This window comes from Acipenser ruthenus, chromosome 59 (assembly GCF_902713425.1).
Source record: "Acipenser ruthenus chromosome 59, fAciRut3.2 maternal haplotype, whole genome shotgun sequence".
Classification (NCBI taxonomy): Eukaryota; Metazoa; Chordata; class Actinopteri; order Acipenseriformes; family Acipenseridae; genus Acipenser; species Acipenser ruthenus.
The window spans coordinates 1,667,869-1,685,414 of NC_081247.1; the positions used below are offsets into that span (position 1 = coordinate 1,667,869).

Consider the following 17,546-nt stretch of genomic DNA (forward strand, 5'->3'; position numbering starts at 1 on the left):
ATTATCAGAAAAAATTATCTTGTGTCCTCTGGTCCTGGTTTCTGTACTGCGCTTAAAGTATTGGTTCAGGTTAACTATGCCAGCGCCTTTTTAAGATCTTATACACCTCAATCAAATGCCCCCTGATTCTTCTAAATAAATTCAGTTCCTTCAATCCATATTTGCAGCGTGATCCTAGTCTGGTTCCTCTCTGTTGAATTCTCTCCCGGGCCACAGTTTTGATAATGTGGTGACCAGAACTGAACACAGCATTCTAACCGCTGTCCCACTGGTGCAGTGTACAACCCCCTCATAACCTTAATTGATTTTGATCCTAATTGTATGTGACTACCGTGTAAAACTGTGACATTCAATTTAATTTGCTACGGTTCTGCCCATTTCTGTATCTGCTCTACATCGTTTTGGATTTTCGCAGTAGCTGAAAGCATGTTGGCCACTCCCCCAAGCTTTGTGTTGTCTGCAGATTTTCAATTGTGAATCCATGTTGGCTCTGTCCCACGATGCTGCTACACTCCTAGTTTCCCTCTAGTGATTGATTTTACATGTTATAGAGGTGAGGCTGATGGGTCTGTAGTTTCCTGGTTCCTCCATATCTCCCTTTTTAAATATTGTTATTACAATTGCAAAGTGCCAGTCAGCTGGACTTCCCCTGTCTTGATTGATTTGTGAAAAGTCTTTGCCAGGCTCCCTGGTTTCTTTACGCACTCTTGGGTATATGCCGTCTGGACCAGGGGATTTGTTAGCCTTGTAGCATTGAAAGAGTTTAGTGTTGCACTATTTCATGAAATTAATACTTACATTTTTTTTCCTTTTAACTAGCAGTTTATCATGATATTCACCTCAGTCTGTTGTTAAGAATTTTTTTTTGCTCATGTCTTTTTAAACCCTGTTTTTTTATACGCTTTACTGTGACCTTTCAACTGTCAGACCTCTCTCTCTCTCTCGGGGCTGTGCTGTGCTCAGAATTAAGTATTCACAATGTAAATGGCATGTCTTTATTTAGGAAGAAAAAAGTGTTTTAATACGGTAATACTTTTCATATAGGGTAAAAAAATCAAAAATAAGAACACATTTTATTATGGACACAACTGAATGTCGAGGTGTAAGTTTAGGCTTGATTTGAAAAGACCTTCACACGACATGAAGATGTGCAGGAAGCCTGAGCTCCAGGTGACTTCACCCCAGCAGCATAGCAACCACTGCCATGCTGATCTGTCTGTCCCCTGACCTGCCAGAGAATCAGAGACCCATTTAGAGGGCTACCAGCTACCATTACTAGCAGGGGGAATCCCTTGCTGAACCTTGAACCTTTATTTAAGAGACAACAGTCATGAACTTGATAAAGAAGAGTAATTGGCAGAAATAATCTGGTTTGTAAAAGAGCGAACAATAACAAAGTCAAGACATTGATTTGGTCTGAAAGTGAGATAAAAACATCAAAAGGGCAATACCAGCGAGGTGTAAAGAAAAAGACACACGACTCAGCTATTACACCAAAAACCACTATATACATGATGTAATACAAGGTGTATAGCTGAGATAAAAAGAGAGGGGGAATGGAGAGAGAGCAATACTGTATACAGAGGAGGATTAGAGAGAGAGAGAAAGTGAAATCTGTACAGAGGGAGAGTGAGCGGCAGATAAATACAGAGGTCTAAACAGAGAGGGGAGAGATAGAGATAGATTGTAAAATCCATACAGAGGGGGGTGAGGGAATGTTGCACGGTGAAAGCCCTGCCAGAGCAGTGGGGGGGGGGGGGTATTGCATTGGCAGGGAAAGGGTTAAATTCCCTGCCAGAACACACGTGGGAATGTGGCTGGAGCTGTCAATTGAATAAATGATGATTAGTTAGGCTCCAGTCACAGGTGTATAAAAAGGGTAATCACGGGTGTTAGTGTTAGAATTAATGTTGGTGATAGAGGTAAAGGTGCTGTGCTGGGCTGTGCTGTGCTGTGCTGTGCTGTGCTGTACGTTTTGTAGACCTTTTGTTCTGGCCCTTGTGCCTTTTTGTTTTGTTAATGTGTTTTGTTTAGTGTTTGTAACTGTGTTATTTGTAATTAAACATGCACATTAGCGCTTTACTGCAGCTATCTAGCCTCTGAGTCTCTCTTTCCAGCTGCAGCCTTTGCTGTGATGCTATCCTTACCACGGGGAGTGAGAGAAAAATAGAGTAATAGACAGTCAGATCTATATATAGAGAGAGAAAGAAAGAAGACTGTGATCTATACAGAGGAGGGGAGAGAGAAACCAAGAGAGATTATTATTATTTATTTCTTAGCAGACACCCTTACCCAGGGTGACTTACCTTCGTAAACCAAAAATACATTTCAAGAATCACAGTACAAGTATTAATACCATTAAGAGCAAGATAAAATACAATGACTTCAGTTCTAGTAAGTACAAGTATATGACAAAATACGATTCAATATCGGAGCAGATAACAGTGTCAGTGATAGTTACATCAGGGTACGATTAAATGCAAAATACTACAGATTGAATAACACTTGTGGCAGATTACAGTACAGCACTCTGTAAAGTACAGGATTAAATGCAGTAAAATGTAGAAAGGGGCGTAAGAGAGAAAGTGTGGGGTGAGAGAGAGTGAGAAAGACAATGAGATCTATTCAGTGAGAGTGAAAGAGAGAAAGTGGGTGAGGAGGGAGAGATGGTGAGAGTGTAGTGGTGGTGATGCAGGTGTGTTTGTGTAAAACTGTCAGTTCCCTCCAGTCAGTGGTCAATCCTGACCCGTCTCTCAGCCCTGCTGATCTGAACTCTTTCTGTCTTTTCAGATGAATGGGTGATCCTGCAGACTCCTCAATCCTGACCCGTCTCTCAGCCCTGCTGATCTGAACTCCTTCTGTCTTTTCAGATGAATGGGTGATCCTGCAGACTCCTCAATCGTGACCCGTCTCTCAGCCCTGCTGATCTGAACTCTTTCTGTCTTTTCAGATGAATGGGTGATCCTGCAGACTCCCCCCCAGCCTGTGATTGAGGGAGACGCTCTGACTCTGAGGTGTCATGTCCAGCGTTATACAGCTAACAAGGTTGTCTTTTATAAAGATAATAAAGAGTTACAGTCCCAGGCTGACACAGAGCTGAGTGTGAATCGTGTTTCAAAGAGTGACGAGGGGTCCTACAAGTGCAAAGCATGGTGGTGGAGCTCCTACCTGGGTGACTCTGCAGAGGTGCAGGTGTCAGTGAGAGGTAGGTTCATTCTAACATCACCCCTTCTCTTGTCTGTAATGTCTCTGTCTGTAATGTCGGGCAGCAGTGTGGAGTAGTGGTTAGGCTCTGGACTCTTGACCGGAGGGTCGTGGGTTCAATCCCAGGTGGGGGACACTGCTGCTGTACCCTTGAGCAAGGTAGTTTACCTAGATTGCTCCAGTAAAAACCCAACAGTATAAATGGATAATTGTATGTAAAAATAATGTGATATCCTGTAACAATTGTAAGTTGCTCTGGATAAGGGTGTCTGCTAAGAAATTAATAATAATAAATTAATATTGAAGTCCAGTCCAGCTGTATTAATAAATGTCTTAATAATTTAAAGTTAAATAAGAGCAGAGCTTTCTGATATGATAGCAAGGTCTTGTGTTCTGACAAGCTGTCTTGAAGCTGTAAGAATCCACAGCAGGCCATACCAAATATAGCAATATAGAGGCACAGGATAAATATCAGTAATTAAGATCAAGCCTTTTTCTCTAAACTGTTAATGAGAAACTTCCAATTACATGTTCTATATTTGTTCATATTTGTCTTACCTTTTATGATGTTTACAATCATTCTGAGCGGAGTCATGCTGCTCCTCAAATACTGCATTTAAATCATTTTTATCAGTATCAAAATCCACCTGGCATTGTCTGTGCCTGTACAGACCTAGCAGTCCGCTCCTTCTGGGTGCTGGGTACATGGTGCAGTGACAGCACAACTCTGCCAGTCTCACCTTGTAAAGCATGAAGCAGTGAACATCACAAAAAGGGAAAGACAGAAAAACAAATACATTTACATTGGAAGCTACTTTATTTTTGTGTGCTGTTGCTAAAAACATTTGTTTACCATGATTGAGAAATTCCATCGTTAGACTTTGCATAAATCTCCGTATCTCATAAAAAAAAAAAAAAAATAACACAGTCGCCAGAACTGCTTTCATCTGCTGTATCCTAAACATTTAAACAGACTGCTGGGCTGAATAAGGAGACACTTTCAACCTCTCTAAATGAAACAATAGCTTATGAATAAACTAGTAGAACCAGAAGTTAGTAACAGCACAAAGGCATCTGTATTTTTTATTATGGAATCTGAAACAAAAACACATTGGAAATGTGAAAAAACGCCAAGTTATCAAAAGTGCCCAGCCATTTAAAGTAGAGATATCAAAAACACAAGCCAAGTTTCAAGAAACCATTGGGGCAACCTTGCCCAGCACAAAGCAAATAGGCACAACTGTAAAACCGATAGGGGCCAAGGTTGCATCAATTGTTTCTACTAACTTAGCTTGTGTTTTTCAGGCACAAGAAAAGCAGATCAAACACATGAAAAACACAAGCCAAGTTAGTAGAAACAATTGGGGCAACCTTAACCCCCACCGCTTTCACAGTTGTGCCTATTTGCTTTGTGCTGGCCAAGGTTGCCCCAATGGTTTCTTCTAACTTAGCTTGTGTTTTTGATACAAGTTAGAATACTGTGGATTAGAATACCACCCATTCACTAAACTAATACCACCCATTCACTAAACTAATACCACCCATTCACTAAACTAATACCAGCCATTCACTAAACTAATACCACCCATTCACTAAACTAATACCACCCATTCACTAAACTAATACCACCCATTCACTAAACTAATACCACCCATTCACTAAACTAATACCACCCATTCACTAAACTAATACCACCCATTCACTCAACTAATACCACCCATTCACTAAACTAATACCACCCATTCACTAAACTAATGCCACCCATTCACTAAACTAATACCACCCATTCACTAAACTAATACCACCCATTCACTGAACTAATACCACCCATTCACTAAACTAATGCCACCCATTCACTAAACTAATACCACCCATTCACTAAACTAATACCACCCATTCACTAAACTAATACCACCCATTCACTCAACTAATGCCACCCATTCACTCAACTAATACCACCCATTCACTAAACTAATACCACCCATTCACTAAACTAATACCAGCCATTCACTAAACTAATACCACCCATTCACTAAACTAATACCACCCATTCACTCAACTAATACCACCCATTCACTCAACTAATACCACCCATTCACTCAACTAATACCACCCATTCACTAAACTAATGCCACCCATTCACTAAACTAATACCACCCATTCACTCAACTAATACCACCCATTCACTCAACTAATACCACCCATTCACTAAACTAATACCACCCATTCACTAAACTAATACCACCCATTCACTAAACTAATACCAGCCATTCACTAAACTAATACCACCCATTCACTAAACTAATACCACCCATTCACTAAACTAATACCACCCATTCACTAAACTAATACCAGCCATTCACTAAACTAATGCCACCCATTCACTAAACTAATACCACCCATTCACTAAACTAATACCACCCATTCACTAAACTGTACCACCCATTCACTAAACTAATACCACCCATTCACTAAACTAATACCACCCATTCACTAAACTAATGCCACCCATTCACTAAACTAATACCACCCATTCACTAAACTGTACCACCCATTCACTAAACTAATACCACCCATTCACTAAACTAATACCACCCATTCACTAAACTAATACCACCCATTCACTCAACTAATACCACCCATTCACTAAACTAATATCACCCATTCACTAAACTAATACCATCCATTCACTAAACTAATACCACCCATTCACTAAACTAATACCACCCATTCACTAAACTAATATCACCCATTCACTAAACTAATACCACCCATTCACTAAACTAATACCACCCATTCACTAAACTAATATCACCCATTCACTAAACTAATACCACCCATTCACTAAACTAATACCACCCATTCACTAAACTAATACCACCCATTCACAAAACTAATACCACCCATTCACTAAACTAATACCACCCATTCACTAAACGAATGTTTCTCTCCATTGTCGGCCTGTTGCTTTTTCCAAATCAAATCAGTCTCATAAATAACAAATATAAAGTGTGCAGGAAATGTCTCATTCATGGTATAAGAAAGATTATGCACTGAATCTTTATTGTGTCTGAGAATGATCCCACCCGTGATCCAGAGGTCTCAAACACATCTTAAATAAGCAACGTGTCTCAGGAGGTTATCAGTTGCCAGCTCATATGTGGGATTACTCTTAGTACACAATGAACATTCAGTACATAATCTCTCTGTATGGCTGTTAAAGGCATGTATGTAATTGTTGTGACAGTAAAACTATTCATTTGTGTATCTATAACCACAATGTTAGTCCTTAAGGCTGCACTGTCTATAGCTGGAAGAGGTTTCACCTGGTTTGACTCTCCACAGACCCTCTGACTGTGTTCTTGTTGTCTTGTGTCAGAGCTGTTCTCCAGGGTGACTCTGACAGCCTCTCCAGGAGCCACAGTGAAGGAGGGAGAGGCTCTTAAACTTACCTGTGAGGCAGCAGTGAACAAAACCCCCCGCCCTCAACTCCACTACACCATTGTGAGAGATGGGGAGCCTGTGACTAACAGCACTGACTCTGCACTGTACAGCATAGCCAGCACTGAGAAGAGCCACACTGGGAGCTACACGTGTGCTGTGGAGTCACAGGGAGTGAAGAAGAGCAGCCAGGAGCTACACATTGAACTGCAAAGTAAGAGCAGAAACTTTTCATAATTGACTTGATGATTGAAAGTGATCTCATAGATTATAATAGGTATCATTATATTCCCAGTATAGAACCCTTAATAAACAGATCACAGAATTGCCAGCAATATCAACACATTGGATTGGAAACAAATACACTGTACAGACACTGGTTCTGTATAGTATATAGTATTCAGTAGTGTATGTTACCCACTAATGTTTTAGTTTTACAATAGGTTTAATTACATTTAAAATAAATTTACCCAAATTAGTGTTAATTGAGTGATTAAAATGATGGTTCAAATAAAATGCAGTTACAGCAGACAGCCATTGGAGTGACAGAGTGGCTGAAGGCTGTTCCTATAGAGCGAGTGTGAGCAGGGTAATGTTCTTGAATCCCTATCAGCTCAGTCAAGGTGTATGGAAGTCACTAGCACACACTCATACTGTACCTTTTCTCCCCCAGCGTCCTGGCACAGCGCTGTTGCTATTGGCTACAGAGTGAGCTTCACTCTGATTCATTTCATTTTGTTCACTCTGCTGCTCCTTCAATACTGCAGGATCCAAGGTGAGACTCCCAGTCAGTGCACACATTTCACCTGGCCTGTCTCAGCACACATGCAGGCTTCTTCCTGTGATTTCTACAGTGTGAACAGCACACCCCAGTCTTAGGGATAGTTCATTATAAAAGAATGATTTCCTGATTAAATATACACAGCTAATTTACAGTGTCCAAAATAAACATTTAGCAAGTTTATATAAACACATATAACACAATTATAAGAAACAAACTGAAAACAATCTTCATATTTGTTTTCCAGGTTCCCTGTGTATTGCTGGCGGTACATCACGGTAAGACAGTATTGACCAGTGTGTGTCCAGCCAGGGGGCAGCACTCGCTATCTCTACCTGTCATCATCCTTTACAGCACTGAAAATGGAGATGGAAACTTTCTGACTCGCTCTTTAAGAATCCCTCTTGCAAACTCACCTTCACTTTGACCTGTGTCCTGAAATGCTGTATTGGGTTAATTTGGCTTTTTGGGTTTCCAGATGATAAAGATTCATAATCATTATTCTTTGATTCAAGTTCAATCCAGGGTATTTAAAAAAATAACCCTTTCATCAGTAATGTCACAAAGCTGCTGCCTCCACACAGTGTCTTTACAGTTGATACACAGCTGCTCCTTACCCTGAAATGCACTCTGTGATTTCAATGGGACTTGATTACTCTGAAGCCTAGAAGTGTCATCATCCTTTAAGGCTTCTGTTATTGCTGCAGTTAAACTCTGAGCCCTCGTTGTGTGTCTCTGACATCTGTCTCAGGAAAACCTCAGATCAGGATCAGGAGCAGTCAGCAGAGAGGATTGAGCTCTGCAGCCGTGTGCAGCACACTGGAGTGGAACTGCAATAGTATTGCACTGTCGTACTGAAGATCAGCCTGACTGCCATGTCTTAGAACTACTGTGAATATCTGTTCAAACTGCGGCTGTAGTTTACAGAAAATGAGCATTGACAGGGGTATTTTCTAAGACCTCAAAACAAATGGATTATTCATTGATTGTTTGATTTAATTCATTTATTTAATAGATTGCTTGATTGCACAGTGTAACTTTAAGTGCATTACTGAACAATGTATGTATTCATAAGCTATCCTTTAGTCAATAAACTGCTTTATTCTACTAGTGGTGTTCTGTATTATTAATGATACACCTTCAACATGTATTTGAACTTTCAAAGTATTGGGGGTTTGAGGTAGCAAACAGTCATTATTATAGATATTAATGGTAATTAAATTATATGTTTCCTATCCGTTGGAAGGGGTTTGTTGTCTTAAGAACATAAGAAGATAAGAAAGTTTATAAACAAGAGGAAAAAAGTTAGAAAAACTTGTCAGAAATTGCCGAGACTCTCTATACAGCTCCAAGAGATTTGCTGTTTTCATCACTTAGAATTACCATCTGTACCAGTACCAAAAGTTTGAAACTTTCTTGCAAAAAATGTGAAAAAAATATATAAATACGTCTTATACACAATGAGATATAAGTCATCAAACTCAGTGAAAAGTGTTACTCTCCTTCTTCTTCCTCTTCTGTTTCTTACTTTTTAATAGTGTGTAGCGACTTTTCAAACAGAAAAATCTAAATAACTGGACATGTACCAATCATGTGATCAAAATAAACCAGGGAATGCAAGCAGTTTGATATCCATACCATTTATATAAAACAATTTATTTATGTTTTAAAACAGCACATATAGCACACACACACACACAAAATTACCATTGTTTGAACTTGCAACGTGAGGTCTTTGAAGAGCCCAGGCCTTAGCCCACTGTGCCACTGCGCTCTTGTAGAAAAACAAATCTAATTATTAGAAACAATCTCTTAACACCAAAAATTTCTGTGTTAAGAAATACATGAGAATGAGGTTAATGCCAGTCCGAATCACAACTCCATCCATTACAGCCATGACCCCTGATCCACAGTAGACAATGCATGCAGGGTGAACGATTCTAGCATTGGAGGGGCTATTTCATTAGGTTCTGTATTTAAAATGAAATCCTGCTTATTAATTCACTTAGTTTTCCTGCTGAAACTGCTCATAGAGTCCAAAGAGTTTATTTAGATGCTCACTCTTTCATGCTCTTTAAACTAATGTCATCAGGAATAACAGGTGTGGTTTTTCAGATTAAAGCAGACACACTTAGGGGAGATCTGATTGTATCGGAAATGCCTATTTTGTTTCTGTATGATAAGTGTCATGTGTATGCATCAATGGTCACACAATCTGTCACATACAATCTGTGAACATATTGCATAATTTGACTTGTATTAGCATAACGTTGGGGGGGTATTGAATTGTCACATATTGATACTGAACAGTGCTATTATCCACTAGGGGCTGCACTATCCTTTTCAATTGCACCTTGTTTGGTTTTGTTTGTTAATATTCAATTAACTTTACATTTACAATTTGGCCCACTCAGGCAAAATGAAAATACAGAAATCAACTTAAAATGCCTAATTCCAGGTTTATGAGAAATTTGAGATATACAGCAGTGTGCACATGTATTAGAACACCCCATTGCTTCTGTAGTTTTGATTTGTTGTGCATATGAAATCAAACCACTGGAACTGAAAACTTTGGAAAATTGTCAATAGACAAATTAGCGATGTTGTCTTTAATAGGCCACACATGCAATTAATTTAAAATAGAAAGAGAAAAGGAACACCCAGCCACAAATGGTAAAATGCACGAGACGTTGTTTAAGATGCCTAATTAAAGCACAAAGTGGTCTAACATTTTCACACATGAGTGCCTATTGTTTCCATATCACTGAAATTGAAATTCTCACACCCAGAGGTTTTCATGCAGGCAGGTATATAAAGGATATAAATGGCCAATCTTGAGGTGTTCTAATACATTTGCACAGACTGTATATAACTTGCAGAGGAATAGTACCAGTAGGTCTTGGCTGCAGTATCCTGATCCCTCAGCATTGCTTCTGCAGTATTCTATTAACAGACAATAAGACAGTGTCAATAACTTGTATTTTTACACTGCGTCTTTACTTGTGCCCACTAGGGGGAGCTGCACCTCTTAGAAGTTATAAGCCCTTTTTAACATGCTGTACGCACACGCAAATCTGCCCCATAAACGGTATGGAAAACTGTTTTATTCGACTTGTTACTCACATGAGTTTGCTCGGCAGAGGTGGTTTTAGTTTTTTCTCGCTGCGACATTTCGACATTTCTATGGAAAACTGTAGCGAGTGTATTTCTGGTCCTAGCGCCATTCCTTATGCTATTCAAGTGAAGTCAAGCTGTCTAATGCACATGCTCTTACCCCAAGTGATCATAAAAACAAACCTTAAATGATTATTAAATGAAACTAGATGGTAACTTTACAAGTCAAGTTGCGGGGCTTGCTTTGTTGGGAAAGTGGTCAAAGTAGCTGATTTGTGTCAAAATTCACGTTGTTTACTAATTGTCTCATGCTTGGAATGTGCTAGAATTTGAAATTTCTCAAAGTTCTATGACGGTTAATTCAACAGAGGGAAGAAGCCGACTGAAGTTGATGCGGTTACTAAAACAGCTGTACCTCTTGATTGGTAGACGCCATTCCTGTTTTGATTTCATATTTGAATAGCAGAGAAGTAGAGGGAGATTTCATATACTCTAACTTTTTGTCTTACTTGTTGGGAAAGTGGTCAAAGTAGCTGATTTGTGTAAAAAGTTACATCGTTTACAGTAAATAGAATGATGGAAGTCTGGGAGTTTTTAAACAATGGGGAGCTTTAGAATGTTGAAAAAGTCCCATTAAAGTGAATGAAGAGGGACAAAAAAAGGACAAAAAGCTTAATAGTTTAAAAAGTATAAAATATATCAAAAAGTTGTATACAAGCACACTATTCCAGACCGGTCTACACGTTTTAAAGTTTGAACGGCGTTTCTAGCTTAAACGGTGTAAGAGGAGCAGAGTGCCACAGAAGAAGAAGAAGATGGAAGATTTAAAGTGGAGACTCTTGCTTCTCAAGCCCCTCTGATGATGATGCCTCTGAAACGACAGCGTAATGCTGCAATATTCCACGCATTTTTAACATTTGCATTACCTATAGCAGATATTGTGTAGCCACTAGCCATGCAATGATGGCAAAAGACCCTTGAGTTGTTTTAAATTCAACGTTTCTAGCCATTCATTAGTTTTTATTTATTTCAAGTTATTTATTCTTTTTGTTTTACTAAAAATGGTTTGTTTCAAAGAAAAGGTTTTTTGTACTGCTGTTTTATTTAAGAAAATGTTTCACAAAAATATTTTTCTAACAAGCTAAGAACTAAGTGGAAGAAAGTTGTTTTTAATAGTTATTTTATTTATGAAGATGTAAAATAATTGCCATTTTTCATTTATTTTTTATAACAGGTTTAGGCCATTGATAATTAAAGTGGTGTAAACTTCATTTTCTCACAAGTTATCTGAGTGTGTATTGACGCTCCTTTAAAGTCACGATGCTCCATTTTAACAGGATTTCTTTTTTTCACTTGAGCCTATGGGTCAGTTGGAGCTTGTGTATATCACACCTGGGCTCACTAATAACTACAGGTGCAGCAGCCTCGTCTTTGCTGCCACCGTCTCTGTTTAATCATTGTAACGGTGGTGATAGCTGGCACAGCAACAGCAAAACGAGGAGATTTTCCATGCAGGGGTCCATCGCAAAGAAACGAAGGTATTTTTACACACAGGTTTTTCTCACAGGTTTTAGCGTGTTTACTTGGTAGACTAGTGAGCGAGTAAGAAATTATCATGGGAAATCACCTAGCGAATATATTTCACATGAGTAAGCCAAAAACTTTGTGACACATGCAAATTAGGCTATGACGACATTAAACGTCACAGGGAACCCTCTTCTATTGGATGGAATCTGCATTAGTTAGAAAACTGTTCTTTTCCTCCTATGTCGCTGCTGTTTATGTAGCAATTTTACCGAGTAAATTATAAACTCACTCGATACACGGATGGAAAGAGGGCTATAGTGACACTACAGATAAGAGACTGGCTATGGGGATTTAACCCCAAAACAGTTCAAAGTAATATGTGTGTAGTTGTACTGTAACCCGAGGGCTGAAGCTGAAATAACTTGTATGGAAGGGGTACAGACTGATATAAATTAACAAGGAAATGTGAGTTACAGTAACAAGAACCATGAGGAAATGCAAAAATAATGACTGAAAAACACAGCAAACCTCATTCCTGTGCCTACAGACAACAAACCGAACAATAAAACAATCATATTAATACGAATTAATAATAATAAAAAAATGCAAATATAGTACATTGCGGGGGAAGACCACACAGTCATTGTGGAAATAAATAAATGGATTCTTCACCAAACAACCCCTTTGTTTTGCCATTGCTGATCCACTCTGATGTCTTGTAGCAGCTGAAGCAGCATGCCTGTCCTTGCTGCTGTGCTCTCTAAAAAGCAAGGGTTCTTCGAGGGTTCCTCAAGGAACCTTAGGGTTCTATTGCAAGTTTTTTTTTTCTCAGTAAGGGTTCGTTTGGGGACCTCTGGTTGCTCTGTCTAATATAATATCGCAAAGGGTTCATTTTAGAACCCTTTATAACAAGTCATTGTAAATTGTGCTCTACAATATTGTTGTGCAAACCGCAATTTTTAATACACAATACATGATGAGAGAAAAAGTCTGTCATAAAAAGGTAAACACCATAAATGGTTATAATTTTGTACACGGTATTGAGAGGAAATCAAAGAGCAGATCATATTTTGCCAAATATTTAACTAGAATTTATAATAGTATATGTATGTATAATATATGCATTGTAGTTTATAGCTTCCATTTGTATCCATCTTGAACAGAACCTTTAATTGGATAAATATGTAGGAAAAACCCCATACGACGTTCAACACGATAATAAAACCTCAGGGCAAGATGCCGCTGTACAACACAATACAATAAATAAATAAAATAAAATACATTATGCATTCTTAATTTACAATTCAAATTCGTTGCAAATGTGTTAAATTGCGTTTTTTTCTACACGATACGTTATTCTTAACATCTTAATCATTTGTAAAACAAAAACCACATTTAACAACACATATATGAAACACACTAAATAACATGTTCTGATTTGTGTTTATTTATTATATCGCTGGCAAAAGGCTGTTTGAAATGTTTTTAATACTGAATGTAGAAAAAGCGCGGTCCGCGAGGAAATGCCCCAGCAACAGCGGGCGCCCTGTCGACCAATCAGCTGCCAGCGCAACCCGCAGCGCGAGGCAGGTATTCAACGTTTCTTCACAGGACGGGAGATCTTTCTTCACGACGAGAAGTAACTTTCTGAGAGGCGAGTAAAACCTTTTAATAACGCTAATTATCTTCATTTGTGTGAATCAATGAAAAATATGAAATAAAGACGCACAGACAGCTGAAGAACATCCACGAGTAAAATAATAATAATAAAAAAGGTTATTTTGCTTGTGTTCATGATGCGGGTCAATGAGAGAATTTCTGAGGTAATTTTTTTTTTTTTTTTTACTAAACCTGATGACGATAATCAATTGGCCTGAACTGAGAGAGGAAAAAGGAAAATATACTTATGATACTTCTGGGTAGTTTCCCCCCCGCCCCCCGAAGAGTCTACCCGGTAAAAGAAAGTGTCAAGCTTCATTAATTATTATTGTCACCATAAATTAATCGAGCCAGTAGGTAAGACTACTTTCTAACATAAAATGTTTCATTAAGACTATTATTGTTTAACGACGATTTCTAGGATACATGAATATTAAGTATGAGGTAAATATAAGATGTGCTTCACTGCTACGATTTCTCGGGCGATTCTGGTACAAAATTTATAAAACACAAATTACTGTATCTTTTTCTCTTGACTAAATGAGACTTTTTTAACGACGTTTTTTAAAACCATGGTGTTTAATATAATTTGTCACTCATGCAAACTGAAAACAATTTTATTTTAGTACTACTGTAAAAAAAACAACAACGTTAAAAGGCATTACTGAATAATACTTCCTGGTAATTGTGTGACAAAGCATTAAATATTGTAGTTTACGGTGTCAATGTCACCTGCTCCATGTTCAGCACTATCATGCCTGTCCAATGCTGTTAGATCTGTCCTCATTTCTGGTAGACTGTTTGCAATTGTGCTGCTCCCATAGCTTTACAGAGCTGCAGGGATCACATATTGCATCACATGGCAGGGATGGAAATAAGACTCCTATTGCATAGCAGTTTCACCCATTCCAGGATCTTGATTAGCCACAGTGTATAGCGAACATACTCGGGTGTGTCTTAAAGTGAAACCAGGAATGTATCAAACTGCTATGCAATGGGAGTCTTATTTCCATCCCTGCCCAACCTAATTTTCATCTCTAATTCAGGGCGATGCTAAATCCAATCAGGTAGACATGTCCTAATAAAGTGGCCGGGCAGTGTATCTTAGAGAACAGCCCTTTTCAAATGCAATAGAAATAGCTTTGGACATGCTTTGACATAACTTACAAAGATTAAGAAAATCCAGGGGTACCCTGAGTCCCCTCTGTCTGTCTGGCCCCCTGTGTAAGTCTTTCTACAGAGATCCAGGAAAGTACTGATTCAATTGGGATGAAACTTGGTAAGGACATTCGTTAGTGCAAGTTATTGGGCCTGCTTTTCCACTATTGTTAAATTGCCCACATAATACATATACTATGGAGGGTGCAATTTGACTGTGATTTGCCCACATATGTGCATAGAGTGGATGCATGTCATCCACGACATGCTTGTCTCTATAAAACATCCTCTCTTGTCATGGTGCTTGGTTTTTACAACACATACAGTAGCCTTTCCTGTATGCTGTGGTCACAGTTTATCACAGAGTAGAGTGGAGAGCTGTGATCACATTCACACGCATACGTTTGATCTTTTATAAGAAAGCAGACACTGCAAACTGTGTAGAGGAAACAGACATGCAGGTCGTGCTGCTGCTGCTGCTGCTGCAGTCAGATGCTTAAGTCCATACAGAGCCGACCTCCACAGCTCCATTCACAGAGTCAGGCACTTCTATTATACAAGCACAGAGCACATTTATTACAGCAGTCAAATGCTTCAGTCCATACAGAGCCAAGCTCCACAGATCCATTCACAGAGTCAGGCACTTCTATTATACAAGCACAGAGCACATTTATTACAGCAGTCAAATGCTTCAGACCATACAGAGCCGAGCTCCACAGCTCCATTCACAGAGTCAGGCACTTCTATTATACAAGCACAGAGCACATTTATTATAGCAGTCAAATGCTTCAGTCCATACAGAGCCGAGCTCCACAGCCAAGGGTTTGGAGTTTATCCTCATTTTACAAAGCGCTGTTTCACCCAAGAGAATGTTTATAAACACTCTTCAAAAACAGTCCTTAAAAACATTCCTTAACAGTCCTTCATGTTTTGTGAAGAGGGCCCATTGTGCTTGTTTTGTCAAGCTGGCCCCAAGGGATAAGCAAATACCCCATTGCACACACATACAGTACATAAGGTAATACCCCATTGCACACACATACAGTACATAAGCAAGTACACCATTTGTTTCAAATCAACAGGTTAGCAGATTACACTGTTCTCAAATGTAATCTGAAAGGCTAGAAGTAAATTCAAGGGAGTTATTGTGTTCACCATGTAATGAATCTCCTATCGGCTTTAAACACACAGGGTGACACGATTATTAGTACTGTCTTTTAATGTAAACTACATAGAAATGTAAAACCACAATCCATACCACCCAATCCATGAAAATATAATCTGTAAGGAGTCTAGGAGTCTATGATAAATTATTAAAGATCTGTCAACATTTGTTGTTACCATAGTACACTGCTGCAGTTGGCTTTTGAAAGAGGCAGAGCAGACTCCACCACTCAGCATGTGTGCCAATAATCGCGCCTTTTCAGAATCTCCCCTTTTCAGAGTCTCCCCTTTTCAGAATCTCCCATTGCAGTGTAACGAGAGGTGTAGAGCTGCATTGAAGTATCCAGGAAGTCTGCTTCCCTCTCCCTCACTTACTGCAGGATTAACTCAACATGAGCGCTGCAGTGTTGCCAGATCAGAGGTGTTCCTCCAGATCTAGAGGTTGTACGTTTCTGCTCAGGACAGTCTGCAGGTAAGAAATAGGCACAGGTTTTTAATTTTATAAGATTTTCTAAAGAGTTTATTTCTGTCTGAAATCAGTTTTTTTTGTTTAATTTATTCATGATGTGCAAATCCTTCCTTTACTAAGAAGGCAGCTAATGTTGGCAGATGTGATCACTGATTTCTATAATATCTCTGCAGACTTTAGATTCACTTTGACTGCCTCAACACTGATTTCTATAGAATCTCTCCAAATTGTTCTAAATTAAATACAAATACAAAACAGAAAATAATTAATTGCATAAGTATTCACCCCCTTGAGTCAATATTTGGTAGAGGCACCTTTGGCAGCAATTACAGCCATGAGTCTATTTGGATAAGTCTCTACCAGCTTTGCACATCTGGACACTGCAATTTTTGCCCATTCTTCTTTGCAAAATTGCTCAAGCTCCGTCAAGTTGGATGGGGACCTTTGGTGAACAGCAATTTTCAACTCTTTCCACATATTCTCAATTGGATTGAGGTCCGGGCTTTGACTGGGCCACTCCAGGACATTGACCTTCAGCAGGTTTTCCTCCAGGATTTCTCTGTACTTTGCTGCATCCATTTTGCCCTCTATCTTCACAAGCTTTCCAGGCGCTGACGAAGAGAAGCATCCCCATAGCAAGATGCTGCCGCCACCATGCTTCACGGTAGGGATGGTGTTCTCAGGATGATGTGCGGTGTTAGACTTGCGCCAAACATAGCACTTAGCGTTGAGGCCAAAAAGCTCTATTTTGGTCTCATCAGACCATAGAATCTTCTTCCACTTTGTCTCAGAGTCTCCCACATGCCTTCTGGCAAACTCTAGCTGAGATTTGATGTGAGTTTCTTTCAACAATGACTTTCTTTTTGCCACTCTCCCATAAAGGCCAGTTTTGTGAAGCACCCGGGCTATTGTTGCCGTATGCACAGTGTCTCCAAGCTCAGCCGTGGAAGACTGTAACTCCTTTAGAGTTGCCATAGGCCTCTTGGTGGCCTCCCTGACTAGTGCCCTTCTCGCCCGGATACTCAGTTT

At 39.2% G+C, this 17,546-nt stretch overlaps 1 protein-coding gene across 1 annotated transcript in view; it reads left to right on the forward strand.

Moving 5' to 3' along the window:
• The window catches only part of LOC131725009 (Fc receptor-like protein 3), a 141,893-nt gene that overhangs the window by 32,303 nt on the left and 92,044 nt on the right, over positions 1 to 17,546 (forward strand). The gene's annotated exons all lie outside the window — the stretch shown is intronic.